The sequence below is a fragment of the Cyprinus carpio genome, unplaced genomic scaffold (genome assembly GCF_018340385.1).
Source record: "Cyprinus carpio isolate SPL01 unplaced genomic scaffold, ASM1834038v1 S000006728, whole genome shotgun sequence".
In the NCBI taxonomy this organism is placed as follows: Eukaryota; Metazoa; Chordata; class Actinopteri; order Cypriniformes; family Cyprinidae; genus Cyprinus; species Cyprinus carpio.
The window spans coordinates 520,162-537,082 of NW_024879331.1; the positions used below are offsets into that span (position 1 = coordinate 520,162).

The window sequence follows — 16,921 nt, forward strand, 5'->3', positions numbered from 1 at the left end:
CAGAGATGTCAGAAACAGTCTATGCAAGTACAAATGCATGGTCCCATTGAACATAGAAATAGTTCACCCAAAAATGGACAATTCTGTAATCTTTATCACCTTATGTAGTTTCAAAAAACATTTTCTGGACATTTTCTCGTATTTTTCCACAAAGTGGTCGGAACAACATGAGGGTGGTAACTGAGGACAGAATTCTAATTTTGTGGGAACCAATCTCATTAAGTTTTTAGAAGCTAACTCAGCAATGTTCTCTTCTAACTGTTGCTCACGCTCCTGATATTAGTGAGCTAAAAATAACTTTCCCATGTAAGAAACCACTAATGCATGATTTTTGTTTCACAGATTTAAAATGCAACCAACATGCAACCACAGCATTTCAGTTCACAGACTTGCGTACAGTGTTTCAGGCCAATGTGGTAGTGCTGGACAGTAGCCAAAGCACGGGCACAGAAAAGGGTTAATGATGGCTATGATCTATCAGTTGTACCCTGCCACGCTCAGAGAGGGCTGCAATGCAGTCAAAGCCCAAAAAATACCATACTAAATACTGTAGTACAGCCGATCTTGAGTGCAAACCTCAACGTAGTTCATGATACAATAATCTTCATAAAAGCTCTGGAATATTTGAAAGAAATCAAACTATCAACTATTAAGAAATATTCCAGCCAATCACCATCACGTATAACCTCCCATGTTATGAAAGTTGACTCTGGTCAGTTCCTCAAAGCCAGCATCTAAAAAAATTGAGTCTATTGATGGAGCCGGAACACAAAGGAGTCGCAAAAGCTGCAGAGGTGCGAGGGAATGAGAATCAAATATTTTTTAAGGTTCCCAATTTACCACTCATTCACTTCTTCTGCCAGTGTCTGAAACCTGTGGTATTGACTATCTGCCCAGCTTGCTCGAGCATCTGACCTCACGGCTGACCAGCTTTGCCCCCGTTGGGTGTGTACATTGACGGAGCGGGGCCTGTCTCCCACACCATCCTTCCTGTGGTGGTGAGGATGAGAGCGGCGCAGGAGGCGGTGAGGCCCGAGAGAAAAACGGGAGGAGAATGGATGACGGCCCGGACAGCCACCGCGGGGTGTGGCAGGACGGGGAAGAGCTGATGGAGCGTTGTAGTGGGCGGAGCTTGCGGGGGCGAGGCACTAGAGCTGCGGCTGGTGGAGGTGCTGAGCAGCGGTGGGACCGACCGAACACATTGCTTCGCGCCCATGTGCTTGGGGGAGGAGCACTGGGGTGCGGAGTAGTGAGGGGCGAGCTGGCGTGGCTTAGCGGGGCCAACACATGTCAGCAGATCTGAGTCACTGTTGCAGAGGCAAAAAAGAATCCTGTACAGCCGTAGCCTGGGGAGAAGTCAAATGAAGTCAAACTAAACTATAACATGCAACTGATAAAGAACTCAACAGGAATGCACTGATAAACAGCTAGAATTATCAAAAAAATACCGTAGCGACCACTCAAAAGGCTTTAGCTTAATCCTTAGTAACACCATCGAGAGAACTAGTAGCAAGCTGTTCACTAAGCAATTCAATACCAACCACTCAGAACATCTTAGCACCCATCATTATAGTTAAAGTCTAGAAACTTTTCCAGGGTGAGCTGGCTGGCGTGGACAGGTGGGTGCTAGGTAGTTCTGGAGTGGTTGCTAGTGCATTCTGACTATGAAATTTCTAGGTAACTGCAACTATTTTTTTAAAAGGTTGATTGGTGCATTGCTAAGTGATTGCTAAAATATTCTGGGTGATTGCTAGGCATTTAAATTACCAAGGCATCTGTGGTTGCTAGGGTGTTCTGGATGGGTGGAGGCAGTAGACAGGCCATTGGCTGCCCCAAGTTTCTTTGGGGTAAGCAAGAATTTGGTGTCCCATCCTGGTCCTGGAGGACACCCACCCCAACCCTGCACGTTAGTTGTCTCCCTTATAAAACACCACCTGATCAATTAATCAGCTTATTAGTAAAGGGACTCCAAGACCTCAAAGTGGTATCAGATAAGAGAGACATCAAAAAAACGTGCAGTGTTGGGGGTTCTCTAGGACCTCGGATTGGGATATACTCATCTCGCGGTTAGAAATTCTGACAGAACCATGCATATACAATAACAATCTGTTGGCTATAGGTTGGAGTAACTACCTTCCATCCCCAGTGGAGCGGCTAGGAGGTTTTCCTGGTGGTGGACGGGGCACATAGTCGTGCAGTAATGGTTTCCGCGTCTTCGATGTGGGGGTAAGCTGGGCGGCGGTATCTGCTCTTCCGTAAAAGTGGGCTAGAGGATGAGGAACCGTGAGGCAGCATCATATCCATGACGATCGGAACGAGAACCCAAACCCAGAAGCGACTCTTCATCTTGAGAGCGTTCAGAAGAGGCAGAAGAAATCTGGTCCCGCTGCATGGCAGCCACAATGACACAGCCTGTCAGAGGATAACGACGGGGGGAAGCGAGCGGGTGAAAGGGAATGTGGTTGGTGAACCTTCCTCTGCAGGCAACTTCTCTTTAGCAGATCCAGGTGGTGGATCCAGAAGGCTAGATGGTTCTAACACTGGGATTACGGCTGTGCGACGATTAGGGTCTTGTTTGGAGTGGAGGCTGGAGAAGAGGGGGCGTTTCTGGAGGAGCATCTTCCTTTCCTTCTCCAGAGTGTACGTTGGGCGCGATGGAGTGCTCAAGGAGGGAGGATCACTTTTTGGGTCTTTTAGTTTAGGAGGGGCTGCTTGTTGCCATCTCTCGGTGTATCTAAAGGAGGGGTAAGACAGCCGTTCATCAGAACGGGGCTACGCGGAGTGGGAGGTGTTCATGGAGACGGCACCAGGCTTGGCACTGGGGCTTGAAGGTTCTGAGGTCCATTCCCATTTAGCAAAGGATCCCTTCAACATTAAGGGGGATGGTGGGCTGGAGGGCAACAGGCTACATGTGGGGAGTTGATGTCAGCTGTGCTGTCTTGTGGATGCATCTCAATGTTACCAGTTTCAGTATCATGTCTCTCCAGTGGAACGCTGGTCAGATGCAGATTGGGAGGACAGCACAGAGGGTCGCTGAGCTGTCAGCTGAGAGAGGAAGAGAAAAAAATTAGCTATGCAGCTACATAATTTTCATGTCCTTGATTTCATATGGGGGTCACAAAATTCAGCTTCAGGTCTTGTATAAAATGCGTGTTATTGGTAACCAAACATGCTTGCATTGCAGATATAAACTGACAAACCACACACAAATCTTAATGTTAAAGAAAAGAGAAAGTTATAATATCCTTTTAGAACATCAGTGTCCAATCCGGCCTCCTGGAGGGACAACGTTCTACAGAGTTTCAGTTCTAACTTCAAAACACCTAGCTGGATGTTTCTAGTAATCCAGTAGCCCTTAGTTTGCTGGTTTAGTGTTTTGTTTAAGTAGGGTTGGAGCTAAACTTTGCACTCCAGGAGCAGGATTTAAACACGCCTTGCTTTAGACAACTTGGATGAAAAAGCAAAACCTGGACTGATTAAACAAGGATATGAGACTGGTTAGTCATATTTAGAGGAATGTAAACACATAAGCCTGTTCCAAAACCTAGGGACTGATTTTGGAATGCTTTAAATAAGCATTACTTAAGCACAGAAAAAAAACAGCATGACTTCAGTACTACAGTCAAAATACAACAAACAAAAATCAAGAACATACAGAAAATTGGAAGCAGTAAGACTGGAGAGGAAGATCATGTTTTGGTGGGCAGAGATGGCCGAAGTATGGAAAGCACAGAATGGGAGTGCCAATTCACCTGCTGAAGCTGAGCGCGGGTGATTCGTATGACTGAGGGGAACTTAGTGTTTGCAGCAGTCGCTGGAATGGCAGGAAGTTTCTGCGTCCAGGTGAATGGTCAGCACGGGGCTGGGAAGGTAGTTGGCAGCCAGGCATGGCAAGAGGAGGTGGAAGAGGAAATTAGGGTGGTGTTGGTGGTCTGCAGATTGGCTGCGCTGCATCCCAGGTGGGGCACGCTGGTGTAGGGGGTCCGACAGGGTGATCAGGAAGGTGTGTGGGCTAGGGGAGCGCAGGTGCAGGGGGCTGCACGTCCTCGCCACAAGCTCCTCATTTTGGGATGCAGGAGAGGTGGGCAGCTAGAAAAGGAAGTGGGGAACAGTGGAAGGGAGGCGAAGAGCGTTTAGTGAGGCGGATCAGGTGAGTCAGGGGGTGATGGGTAGTGAAGATGGAAAAAAAAGTCAAGTAAAAGAGATTTTAAAATGGCCCCGAAAGATAGTAGGAGTAATTAAGGAATAAGAGGGAAGCAGATGGTTACAGTATGCAGTTAGGCAAATTCACTGACATCTTCCAGAGACCTCAGCACTTAAACTTTCAGAGGGCCAGTAATGTGATTGAATCTGCAACATCCTAATAAATTAAGCCAGCTCTGTGTGGTTCTACAACATTCCTTCCATAAAGCACATGTCCTGACCTGGGCAGTGAGGATATTAGAGCTACGGTAACAGGATCAGCTTAGCTCAGACTACAGTAAGCTTACATTCACAGACCTGAGGGTGAGCTGTCTGTAAGCTCATTTACTGTGGCTACAGGTAAGCACCCTCAGAGACCCACCGTTATTCTGCTGAAATGAGCGTGTGTACATAGAAAGTTATTTAGCCTCATTTACGACATCCAGAAAAAGTAGAGCAGAAAGGAAATTTTCATGAGGGGTGTATTAGTTGAAAATCACTTATTACTATAATGTTTTTTTGCAACATAGACACATGCATTTAATACGCTAGTTCATCTAAATTATTGTCTTTTTTTATTTTGTATTTGGTAGGTTTAAGTGTTGCCCAGATCCTTGGCAAAATGTTGCCTTTATATTCAGTTCCTGTCTGGCTTGTTCATGATCACATTTGCAAGAGAAAAGCAGTCTAAAATTCACCAAACTGGCAGGATTACACAGGCTTTTATAAAATTAATTGTGATTGTGTACTAAATGTTTTGACCACTAGGTGGAACGGTCCCATCTACTGCTCCTACTGTCCCGCTGGGTCATGGTACCATAATACCTACCAAAATTTGTCTTGATAAGCTAAAGCATTGCCAAGCTAGGGCCTCACGTTAGTTTGGCATATATTGTCATTACTGAGGAGCTGTTTTGAAACCTTTTTAAGCTTTTCTGAGTATGGGTCTAAACATCATGTGACCAAATCTTAAATTGTAGACTATTTGTAGAAGTAACGAAAACAGTTTTCTGAGCCATAGTTACCTGTGTGAGAGCTCCTTCAGCCAGTGCCTTCACCAGGGCTGGTGGGGTAACAGGGGGTCCACCAGGAGTAGGGAATACACTGAGCTCCAACCGATCAATCCTTTGTGGGCCCGGGGACTGTGTGAGGTATGTGGGTGTCTCCTTGTACGGGACTAGGGTGGATTCTTTATCCGGAGATTCATCCATTGGCTGCAAAACTTCTGGCTCCTCTTCACACTCATCTGATGGGCTACTTGTGAGTTTTAGCCTCAGGACCAGGGCTACGTCCTGCCACCTCTTTGAAGTCCCGCAGGTCAGAGCCCTTTCTCTACCATCACCCAATCACGCAACTCCAACATCTTGTAGACCTGAGCTCAGGTTTAGAGCGACAAAGCCACTGTTAGCTGCATCGTCGCCCTGCTCAGGAGATCCCGGTGAAGCAGGCTTGGGCGAGCCACCGCCAGAGCGAAATTCCTCATCATAGTGCCAAACACGCTCTTTGTGACTTCCGTTCAACATAGCCATGCCAGGGACACCATCAGCTTCCCGTTCCTGTGCTGTACCAGGTGGCTGCTTGGCAGAACTGGTCACAGAAACCCGAAAGAATGCACACTAAGTCAACATACCGACAAGTTGCTAAATGCTCAATATTTTTGAAAAAAGAAAATGCAATTTTGAGTGTAGAGAGACTTACCAGGCCTCTACAAAATGCTCAGTGTTGGGTTTGGGCTCAAAAGTTAGTCTCTTCTCCAGTTCAAAGCTATGGATGTTGCGCAGTTTCCTCAAAAGAGGAGGGTCTCTATCTGAGGGCACCACATCTGACCGGATTCGCACTGGTGAACCAATGCTAGGCCCTGCATTGGGACTCTGATTGCCTTGGTTGCTATGTTCATCCTCTGTTCCCATCTAGAAGTGAAGGACACCAACAACAAATTATGGAAACCTCCAAGAATAGACAAAGATGTCTATGACTGATTGATTCGGTTCATGGTACACATTCTGGTACCTTCCAGACAGCGGGACAGATTCGGTTCCGGTTGCGGTCCAGGTCCTCACAGACATCAGTCTCCTGGTTCCTAAAAGGAAGGCTCGGAGATCCAGGCAGGTGCTCGGGAGCCGAGCATTGTCCCCATCACTGAGATGCTCATCTTGTAGAACTTCATCCGTGTTCTCCTTCAGAAGATCTCCAGGCACCTGTGAGGCGTTCACAACGCTGGAAGAAAACAGAAGCACCAGAGAACTCTTCATGATGATACCACTACTAATAAAATGCAAATGTTTACGAGGAGCTCAACCAAATGAGAGTAAAGTAGTCACATGACTTACCCCATCTGAGCTGGTGTGAGGCGTGTATGTGGTGCTGTGGCGTGTTTTGCCGTGGCGATGTTTGTCAGTGGGCTATCTGAGTTCATCCTTTCCCAATCATAACGTGTCATTTTCCACTACGTTTGTATGTTCTCAGGCTATTCTCAAAAACGTTCCTCAGTAGCTAGAGTGGAGAGATCATTTTCAAGTGAGATTATAACTGCTAGATATTCCATTGATCTATTAAAGTATCAAATGTTTACCTGATAGTCAGGTTTGTAAAGTAGTCCAAATTGCTGGTGTGGTCCAGAAAGACCTTGAATTCTGGGGGCAGGTGTTTCAACATGAGCCGATGATCATACGTCTCTTTTATTTTCCCCACTTGTTCCTAATGCATAAACACAAAAATATCATCATCACTTCCCAACAAACAGGAAACTGCTTTTCATAGCACTTCTTCTTCCTCCTGCCTGGTAAGCACCTTGTCTTTTATTTTCCTCCAGGGGAGTTGCCCAACCAAGAACTCCACCAGCATGTAGAACAAAGACCACAAGTCATCATGTCTTCCCATCTCCTGTGACAGTAAGCCCAAATCAAATCTGATCAGACCAGAATTGACCACAGTATAAGCAGCTGAGACTATACAGGAACAAGAGAGCGAACAGGGAGATTCTTACCTTGTTCTTGTGGGCATTGACTGAGGCGTATCGTACTGTACCCCTAAACCCTGCAACAGGACGGGGCTGAGAGAGAACAGAATCTTACAGTACATGACTGTATTAAAACCCACTGACAAATAAACCCTCACAAACATATAAACAAGTAGAGTCAGAAAGACTGCATTAGAAATGACTATTGATACTGACCGTTATCTGACTTCTTGGCAGGAGTTTGTAAATTGGCGTGCCAAACCAAAATCTAACATGTAGCAAGTTCGACATGTGTTAGGAAATCGGCCCATGGCAAAGTTGGACTGAAAACAGTGTGAACAAGACACTCATTACAATAAGGTTGCAATATTTTGAGTAAAAAGTAAGCAACTTATTGTTATACTAAGTGTACTAAAGATTTTAAACTTCTTACCGGTTTGATGTCACGGTGTAAAAAGCCCACTGAGTGGATGCTCTCAATGGCCTCCAGTATCTGTAGACCCAGTCTGAGTGTAGTGCTGACTGTGAAAGTGCCACGGTTCATGCTCCTCCTCAGATCCGCTAAATTACGGCCCTGCAAAAGCCAAAAAGGCAACTCAAAAGGTTACTCATTTTGGCTGCAATTATTTAATTGAAAAAGACGGGTTTATAAAAAAATGCACACTGACCACAAATCCTAAAGTCATCATATTCATATATAAATTGCAACAAACAAAAACACAAAATCTACATCTGATTTGCACAATAAAGTTAATGTATATTGTAGGTAAATGATACATTTACAGATAACTTCATTTTAATAGGTCACAGTTGTTTTTAACCATTATTACTGTCTTTACAGCTCTCTGTGTACATAACTGCACTCTCATATTAAATACACGTATTAGGCATGTAAAATCATCACCACAATGAACTGTAATATTCGGCACACGTTAAGAAGGAAAGAAATGCATAACCTGTCAATCAGACCTCACCTGAAGCTCCATGACAACATAGTTAAAGCGATCATTGCGGCCACATCCAACAAACCGACAGACGTGATCCTTTCCTGAAACAGCGAGACAACACTTTATTAGACTATATATCATTGTATCTCATTTCACATGCACAGAGACCAACCCAGGCATAACAGAAGCCCCTTTACATATGAAGTCTTAAATGTACAGTAGCAGAAATAGCCTTTAAAAGATCAAAGAGAAGGTGGACATGAATGCAAGACAAAATAAATGCTGTAAAAACTTATGATTATGACCACTTCACAAGACAAATAGTAAACAGTAAGTTTCCTTTTTTAAGTATTCTGTGTCTTTTTCTGTCCATGTGCTCCACTACTCCTCCTCCTAATGGAGATCTGTCCAGAGGAGGGGGGTGTTTGGATTTAGTTCAGTGCGGCTCAGCTCTCTTGGGACACTCTCTGGACCGCAGGAGCAGATCAGACTGGCTTCAGCCATATTCTAGTCTGATCCACTCCTGCCTTCTGCCCTGACACACCCTACCAGCCCCCCGCAAGACCCTCTCTCTTCCTCATATGCCTCGTCCTCCCAGTCTCCAGTCCTCTATTATTTTGATTATTCTGAGTGTGATGTTCATTTTTCATTATTTACACAGCACTCTTATTCAGAATTATGCGAAAAATGACATAGCTATGTATAAAAAACACCAAGCTACTGTACTTTTTAGCTATTGTCCAGAAGATTTGCATATATAATTTGTGCATCACTCTGTTTTATTTACTTCTCTTCTAACCGGGTGGGCGGCAGCAAGTAGATAGAGATATCTCCAGTTACAAACCTTTCCCTCAGGGAGAGATCAAACCACTTTGTCCTATCATACAGCCATATTACAGCCAACATGATACAAGTACATTGATTTTCTTTTTCTTTTTTTCATAAGCAGAGTGGAGAGGTTTGAGGATATAATGAAGGAAGACTGTAAAGGGAGGGAAAGAGGGATAGCGATGGTTTCATTGCTGGGCTCTGCTAATTGATTAGTTGATTCTTTGCCCAGAGGAAAAGAAGGCAGGGTTTGATTTCAAGCTTGGCTACTGATCCTTACAATGAAAAGAGCTGCTTTAAAATACATTGTTTGCTCTAGTTGAAACTATTAAGATTTCCTCTTTGAATCCCAAAAATCAGGGCTTGCATTTATCTGGTGCAAAGCATCTACAACCATGAAAACAAAAAAGCAATGTATATAACATAATGATAAAGCAGTATTTATATAAGTGACACAACATACACTACCTTTCAAAAGTTTGGGGTCAGTATGATTTTGTTTTTAATATTTGCATTTATTTATGTAGCATATTTATTTGATCGAGTAAAAAGAGTAATATTTGTGAAGTATTATTACAATTTAAAATAGTTTTCTATTTTATTATTTTTTTTTAAATGTAATTTTAATCCTGTGATGACAAAGTTGAATTTTCAGCAGCTCTCTCCAGTTTTCAGTGTCACATGATCCTTATAATATGCTGATTTGGTACTCAAGAAACTTATTTCTTCTTTATTATTATTAATACTGAAAACAGCTGTGCTGCTGTTTAATATTGAATATTTTATTTTATTTTTTTCAGGATTCTTTGATGAATAGAAAGGACAAAAGAACAGCATTTTTGTGAGGACAGAAAACTTTTTGTAACATTACAGATGTCTTTACTGTAACTTTGGAATGGCAGTATGAAAGTAAATTTAGGAATTCATTCAAGTATGCCATTTGTGTATTTATAAAAGTCACATTTATACACATTTATCGACTCTGCTTAACTACTTGCCTTGCAGTTTCTTCAACACCGCCACCTCCATCTTCAGGACCTGTTTGGGTTGTTGAGCTGACTCTGCTTTCAGAGCCACACAGGTGCGGTTCATCAGGTCCAGAGCCTCGTAGATCTCGCCGAAGCCGCCACCGCCAATCTTCTTCACCTGAGGTCAAAAGCAAAGACACAGAGTGATATCACTGTATACGGTTTAAATTTGAAGATCATAGATTATTAATCATAATAATTACTAATACTTTAATTATTTCAAAATGTAATAAAGCCAGTTGAATTCTTAGTCCACTGTTTATAAACCTGATCCAAATCCCATCCACCTCAAAATATGAAATGCACCTCAGTCACAGGCTAAAATAGTACATTTGACTGTTTTCGATGTAAAATACATTGAGTAAGGGGAAAAAAAGAATCAATATAATTAAAAACATTTTTTTTTAATTATACTAGATTTAATGCAAAACAAGAAAGTGATAAAATTACATGTCCTCTGCAATAGCATTACAGCACATTCTGCACAGCAGTCAGATTACATTTTCAATATTTTACTATTTATTTCTCTTGGCATCACATGTCCCTTTGTGCCACAACCTCTTCTGCCCTCTTTGTGTCACTTCCTTTTTCCCTCAGATCTCCCTGCATGGTGACAAATCTGGTTTTCACTGGGGATTATATACTGGGTTGATTCAGCAGTGGGCTTATACAACCTCAGAGGAAGCAACGTTTTACTGATCAGTGCCCTAAAGGAGGAACACACTGCACCACGAGATCAGAGTGAGGAGTGAGTCCACTACCTGCCACCATCTCCACAGCTACTGAAAACAGTCTCACTCACACATCCAGATTGTTTATCTTTGTGCACTTCAGATTTTTAGAGCAACTATCTCTTTAAGAACTGTCTAAATCAATAACTAGGCTGTCAGGTCATATATCAAGCAAAGCACTACGCTGATGAGCATTAGATAAAACCTGCAGACTTACTACTTCCATCGGTCCTTCACCAGAATGCCCGGGACAGGATGAGGGTCTGTCCTGCTCCAGCCCTGTGCTCATCCTGTCTGTGGTCTGCTCCGAGCTTGTCCCCTAACGCCAGCGACAGGGGTTTGGGTCTGGCATTGGAGCCGTGTGGTGCCCTCTGCACACACAGAGAAGAAAAATAACATTGTTTTAGTATTGCTTGTTGTACTGGGGACAGCATTTACAATGCACAATCAGTGGTTCACAGTAAAATTATTATATTTGATTAAGCAAGTTATATGGAAATTACAGCAAATAAAAGAAAATAATTGTAAACATTTTAACTCATACTGAAGAAAATCTCCAAAAAATCAAGTCGCATGTGACTTGTCAAATTGTCACTAGGCTGTAATCAAATATTTGATGTACATTTCAAACAAAGTCTTCCAGTGGTCTCTTTCTAAAGGTTTTTCTTTAGGACATTGCATGCAGATGTGCCTAACATGACAGTGTCAAAATAAAGGTGGATCTTAAAAATATATACTGATTCTTAAAACACTGCATGGATACATCCATAGTGTCTACTGGTTGGTATAAATGGATATCGATGTTACAACCCTAGCACATGACATGTGGGGGAAAATGAGATATCATGGCAAAGAATTCAAAATTTGTTTAAATTAAAAAGGGAATGAATTAATACAGAGCGGCCACCAAGATTTAACTAAAACATGAGAATTACTTTTTCGCACGCACATGATAGGGAAGTCCTAAGAGGCCATGGATTATTAATATTTTTCTATCTTGTTTTCTTGTGATCACGACTTAAAAAGTTAGTTCACCCAAAAAGTAAAATTAGGCTGTGTTTTATCCTAGGTGTATATGACTTTATTCCTTCACACAAATCCAGTCGGAGTTATATTAAAAACTGTCTTTGATCTTTCAAGCTCTATTGTTGCAGTCAGCGGGTGTTGCATTGGTTCAGTCCAAAAGACCTGAAATAAAAAGCGCCCTTCCATAAAAAGAAAAGCATCTCACACGGCTCCGGTGGGGGGGGTAAACAAAGCCCTCCTGTAGCGAATCGATGTGTTTTTGTAAAAAAAATTATCCATATTCAAAATGTAGTAATCACTTGAATCTAGCTTGCGCTCACTGTTGTAAACGGAATTAGCTCCGGGGGAATTACGTACGAGGTCAGCTTTGCGCATGTGCCGCTCAGAAGTGACACACAGGCAGAAACACAGCGGAGAGATCAAAACGAAACAACGGTCACTAATTAGAAGTACAAAACGAGGATTTGTAAAGAAGAATGTCGGAAGGATTTCGATATAAGCCAAGAGAAGACTGGTTTTTCCTTTGATAAAGTAAGGAAACTTTGCTTCTTTTGATCCTGTAAACAAAGTTGGTTTTCACTGGCGCATACACTGACCTCATACGTCATGCTCCGTTTTACAACACTGAGCGCTAGCTAGATTAAAGTGATTATTACATTTTTGAATATGGATGTTTTTCTTACCTTTGTTCACCCCCGGACCCTGAAGCAATGCAACACTCACTGACTGCAACGATAGAGCTTAAAAGATCAAAGACAATTTTTAATATAACAACTGGATTCATCTGAAAGAAGAAAAGTCATATACACCTACAGTAGGATGACTCGGGGGTGAGTAAAAGGTTGAATGTTAAGATGCTATAATTTGTTCATTACTGACATTTAATTAATGTTAAATGCTTGAATCAATATGATTATTTTGTGTATCTGTTTTCATTAAGTTCTTCCCGACAAACACAGAACGTTCCTCTAACGTTCCCATACGGTTTCCATTTGGTTATTTTTTTAAGGGAATTAAATCAGAACATTCCCTGTAGGTTTCTTTTTTAATAACCTAAAGAGAACCTTCCCAGAACGTTCCCTGTAGGTTACTTTAAGGAAACTGAAAGTGTAATTTAAATTATTTTCAGAGGGTTAAGTTTATTAACTGAAAGTGTAAAACCATGTAAACTAATTAAATCTTTGCAGAGGTTTCTGAATGATGAGATTATTCTAATGCTGAAATGTGTTTTTTTTTTCATAAACAAACTATGTTTTAGCAATTTAGCCATGTCTGAAGTAAGCTTTTAATAAAGTGTACATTAAAGCAGTCAAATCTCATTATAATGATCATATGAATCCAATTTTATAGCTGAAATTAAGCCAAGGTTAAGCATAATCTGAAAAGCATATCATAAACACCTGGGTTTGTTTGTATCTTTCTTTACTGCCTACCTCTGATCTGCATGCACTTCTCCAGCATGTGCCTTCTCCTGCCTTCTAGGGAAAGCCACACACTTGAGTAATTTAAAAATTAATGGTCATTTCTTTTTTACTGACTGACTAACATTTGTTTATTGATCTCTTTATTAAATAATTACTTATAATTAATATATATATGAGAATAAATATTGTGATTTCAGAAAGATTTGACATGTCTAATTGAAGAGAGAACATGACGTTAACAGTGAAGATTTTGTTTAATGACCAAAAGAGAGAATTAGACATCATCGCTAATTCAGTGGTAAGAAATTAATGGTTTAGTCTACGTTAATGTTATCCTAGTTAAAGTCAAGTAAATGTTATTTCTTTTTAATGTATGTATGATATTTAAGTTTAGTATTTTTTTTTGTTACCAAAAGAGAGAAGCACTGTTATTCACGACGTAAAATCTGGTTATTATGGTACAGTGATACAAACTTCTTCCATATTAATGGATAATTCAATCTCATTTAATGCTCCTAATGAAGGTTAAATGTGCTCTGATTGTTTTTAATGATTAAACAATAGTTTAAAACAAGACATGGTTTGTAGTAGCCTACTGATTATTGACGTCCATCCGTTCGTTACTGATGTACAGCAGGGTATATCGGAGTGGAAAGAGGTTAGGTGGAACATTCTGGGAGCCTTCAGAGAACTTTCTGGGAACCTTCTAGGAGTCTAGGAACTAGGATCCTGTTGGCTAGCCAGGAAAGTTTTCTGAGCGTAAATAGAACGTTCTCTTTAGGTTACGGGGAATGTTGCGGAAACCTACCTAGAATGTTCTGGGAATGTTCCCACAACATTCCGGGAAACTACTGTTTTTTTTTTTTTTCCTGTGAAAATTTTGCATTACAACAGTAAATATTACAACACCTTTAGTTTATATATATTCTCTCTGTCAGTGAAAATAGTTCCAAAAGAAGCCAGAGCATCAAGCTTTGCGTGTCACCGCGCAACAGTCTGGAACAACATCTGTGAGTGGATCGGAACACAGAGATTTCCATTCCCCGCACTGTAAACAAATGTAATCACCTCGTTCCGATTCCACTCCGGGTTTTCCATCACACACACACACGATCATGTACTGTGTGCTGGAACTCAAACAATACAAGAAGAGAACGGAACATCCCAGTGACACATTACTGCACTCTTGAGACGCGATTACACCAATCAAACTGGAGGACTGACACTGTTGTCTCTGTGTTTAGACTCACTTAGTTTCATTGGATAAAAAATGTCAGGCAAATGTAAAATGCAGAGAAAATTATATCATCTCTTAGAACTGAGCTTTCCTGCCTTTAAAGAGCTTAGTGATTGACAGCTCTCCTTTTAACACGTTCACACGTTAACACACTAAATGACTGATCTGTGAAAGTAATGCACTAGAGTTGTGCAGACGGTGCTAAAGAAAATAAAAAAAAAAAAACCATGTAACACTCTGAGCTGTTATTCGAACATCAGTATGGCTTTTGCGTGTTTTGCAGAGCTTGAGTTATTAGCTGATAATTGCAGCAATTACTTTCGACAGATGCTGCTTTCTATTCAGACGACTTTAACTTCTTAATAAACGCATCAGACTGGTTTCTGCCACATTTCTGATCTGGTTTAATGGCAGCGGCCCGCTGTTGAAATGTGAGCCGCACAGCTCGATGCGTTGCGTTGCTACAGTAAACACAGACAAACACATTCACACACGTATTACGGCTCGTTCATTCCGGCGGCTACGACCTTGAAACAGTCATATAACTGCATTAATATCACTGACGGCATGCCATAGAGGAGCCGTGTGTCCTTATCCATGTTACTCACCTCAGTCCCGTTCCTCACAGCGCCGGGTGTGGTTTATAATTCTCACAAAATGCGCTTTAAAATCATGTCGAAGACGTCAAATGGTGTATATATGCGGAATGTTCATCCATGAGTACGGCGAGAGATGTCCTTTTCTCTGACATATGCGCAAACAGCGCCGTGTTTTTCGTAATAAACGTCGCTTTTATTACCGCGGCTCCTTCAGCATCTCTGCGGAATGGGTTCGTGACGCGCGTCTCCTCTGATCCGCTTGCATGCGCGCTCGTTCGCGACGCTATCGCCCTTCGCAACAGCAAGCGCGCGAACTGGGCATTCCACTCTGCGAGTGCACGTGGATTCTCAGGGCGCGTCCTCGAGAACTGCTCAAACCTGGGAGGAAGGTGCCCTCTTCTGTTTAGACCCGGGGCAGCAGTGGAAGTACGGTTGACCCCTCTTGTTTAGTTTCGGTTGTCTATAAAAAAGTATGAAATAATATACCTCCTGAGAACCAGAAAAAAGGTCTGTGATTTTTTTTTTAATTTTATGTCATTGGTTGGAGCATAAGCAACAAATGGAGAGGATTTCCCCCCCCCCCAATGTTTTTATAATACAGACAAAGTGATAAACAAACAATCATAAAAGAGAAAACCATTGTCTGCACTTTTTTCCTTTTTACACATTTCTTTCCCACATACAACTAAATGAGGAAAAGAGACAAGGAAAATAATAAAAATAAATAAATAGACATAGCCCCCCCCACCCTAAGAACCCCCAGGAGGATTAGAAACATATCAACAGTCTTTGTATACAATTATACTAATAAGATGCATATAATAAAAAAGGGAGAGAAAAAAGAAAAGGAAAAACAAGTATAAACAACTATACAAATAGTATACGTGGATGATAAAGTATTAATTGGAAATAGTATAAAGAAGAATATACACATATACATACAGATATGCATCCAAAACAATGCACACATATACCGGTTCAAAAATCGGTTCAATTAGTTGGAATCTAGAGAGGACATAGAGTCATAAAGATTTAGAATAGGGTTCCAAGTTTTTATAAAAATTTATCAGTTGAGCCCCGAGTAGCATATCTCAGTTTTTTTCAAGTGAAAGGAATGACATCAATTCCTTTAAACCAAGAGGTAGTTGGGGGAGGGGTTGGACACTTCCAATGCAAACAAGATGCACCTTCTAGCTATAAGAGAAGCAAAGGCAATAACTTCTGCTTTCTGCCTTGTGATAGAAGACAAGTGAGACACGCCGAAGATGGCAACTATAGGACATGGAGATAAAGAAACATGCAGAGCCCTCGACATGAAGTCAAAAAACAAGCCCAAAATGAGGGCCAATTTGGGGCAGCTAAAAAGGGTATGAGTAGCGGGAGAGAAGGAGCATCTGGTACAGGAGTCTTCTGTGTTTGTGGGAACAATTTATGCAGTCTAGCTTTGGTCAAATGAATTCGATTGCAAGACTTTTAGCTGAATGAGACTTTGCCGAGCACATACAGTGGTAGAGTTAACTCTGGCAAGGGCCTCAGACCATAGCTCTTGTGGATAACTTGATTTGCAACTCATTCTCCCAAGTTATCTTCAAGCAGTTTAAGAGAAGATGTACTAGATGAAAGTAACAAGGCATGGATAGAGGATATAAGACTACCACCTGTAGAAGCTGACAATACTTTTCTCAAGCAGAGTATTTTTCTGGTAATAGAGGGAAACTGCTGGAAGTTGTTTTTGGCAAAATTACGGAGTTGAAAATACCTGAACAAACCTGTAGAGTGTAAGTTAAATTTGGAAATAAGATTGGTAAATGTAGCAAAAGATTATCAATAAAAAGATCTGAAAACAAACAATGCCCTTATCTCGCCATCTTTTAAAGGTGTGATCAATACCTGGTGGCAAAAACAAGTGATTATTGCAAATAGGACTTGAGATGGATAGTGATTCCACTGTGAAAGAAAA

The 16,921-nt window shown here is 41.4% G+C and overlaps 1 pseudogene; it reads right to left on the bottom strand.

The window, feature by feature from the left end:
* Window positions 1–836: 836 nt before the first annotated feature.
* LOC109089260 lies at window positions 837–15,109 on the bottom strand (annotated as a pseudogene).
* Between the last annotated feature and the right edge of the window lie 1,812 nt (window positions 15,110–16,921).